The 1,735-nt window shown below is 31.0% G+C and overlaps 1 non-coding gene across 1 annotated transcript; it reads left to right on the plus strand.

Annotated features, from left to right (window-relative positions):
- Positions 1–727: 727 nt before the first annotated feature.
- On the plus strand, positions 728–799 carry TRNAC-GCA. Its single transcript has one exon. It is a non-coding gene; the product is annotated as a tRNA-Cys (tRNA).
- The last annotated feature ends 936 nt before the right edge of the window (positions 800–1,735 follow it).

Here is a 1,735-nt window from a genome sequence, read left to right on the forward strand (position 1 = left end):
TAGGTTACCTTTAGGTTCACTCTTACGCATAAGGGCATTTTGGTAATTACATAAAGTTGCATAGAGAATAGTGACCAAGTTCTCTAAAGTGAGCTAATTGATTCATTAGATGACCTTGTATGGTTAATTAATAAATTATGACCCGTTTTAGGCTAAATTAAGTGACCCAAGCCTTGGTAAGCTCAAGTCACTTAAGTCTAATAGGGGAACCCTATAAATACCTCTTAGGGATTAGGGTTTCCATCACTGTTTTGGTATGAGAGCCATCTTCCAGCTCCAAAGAGAGAAAACCTAGGATTCCTACCCTTTAAAGCCCACTTTTTGGAGTTTATAGATTGTGGTTTGAGTCATTGGGTAGAAGATCTTAGGTGTATGAGATCTTCGAACTCTTAAAGTTTCATCTTGATTGATTTGGGAATGTCTAAATCAAAGGTAAAGTTTTCTAATGACTTTTCTCTGGATCCTAGAATGTTAAAAAAAAAATTATTTTTGTTTTCATTGCATAGGATCTAGAGGCCTAGAGTAGTTTGCATGCACCTATACAATCTAGAGATTGGAAACAAAGAGATCCAAGGTTCCCAATAGTGGTGTTATACTTTGAGAAATTGTTGATAACCCTACTCAGAGAGTTGAGGTCTTCCTCAGTAGAAACGACAATGTTTCAATGTGCATAAAATATAACTTACAAAAATAACATTTTTTTTTTAAAGTGAGGATTGAATAATAAGGGTCCATAGCTTAGTGGTAGAGCATTTGACTGCAGATCAAGAGGTCATCAGTTCGATCCCGATTAGGCCCTCTTTATAAGTAGCTTTTTCTTTCCTTGATTTTTGTTCCAACCAATCTATATCTATGCTTATAGCATACATAAAAGTACAAGGAGTTTGTAGACTTTCCTTTCATATTCCATATATTTATTATTGGGTTATTTAATTAAAATGATGAAATAACTCCTAATTTATTATTTAACTATAACAATCATAATAAATTCACCTTTAATATCATAACAAATTCAGGCCAAATGGTTTTTTGATACCATCGTACAAGATATTATTCCCTGATGGTTAATTTTATGAAAAAGATATAGCTTGAGCCATCTCCAATATGAAATCCTAGAATTCAAAATATTAAATGATAACAATGACAAGTTAAAAACATTCAAAGACAATCACCAACCCATTGTTTGGATTCCAAGAAAATAGAGCAAAAAATTAAAACAACATTTTGCCTATTTAGATATAAAAGTACAAGTAGTTTGTAGACTTATCAAGATGATTATTTTCATTTATTGGTAGTTATGGACCTACATTTTTCATGTGTGTCCCCACTCAACTGTAAGACTCACTTTTTAATGTGAAAAACTATTTTTTGGAAAAGTTAGAGTTGCCACTTATTTTTGTTCATTTTTTTAAAACGAAAACAAAATAAGAAATAAAACCCTAAAAGTGAATCTTTATAAAAGGAAAAACATGTCTATGAAAACTGAGTCAAAAAGGGTTTTACAACTAGATTTGAAAGAAAAATTTAAAAAGGGACAAAAAATGTTCATAAGGTATTTTCTATGGAAAATCACTTTGGTGAACAAACACACACTTATGACTGTCAAAATTTATTTTTTAAAAAAAGGCTTTCAAAAACCATTAAAATGAAGGAGAAAACCAAAATCCCCAAAAGAGAACCAAAAAAAAATAAGGATTTCAAATTCTAACAAAGTATAATCTCATGAGTGATCAAT

Source organism: Vitis riparia, chromosome 14, assembly GCF_004353265.1.
Source record: "Vitis riparia cultivar Riparia Gloire de Montpellier isolate 1030 chromosome 14, EGFV_Vit.rip_1.0, whole genome shotgun sequence".
Classification (NCBI taxonomy): domain Eukaryota; kingdom Viridiplantae; phylum Streptophyta; class Magnoliopsida; order Vitales; family Vitaceae; genus Vitis; species Vitis riparia.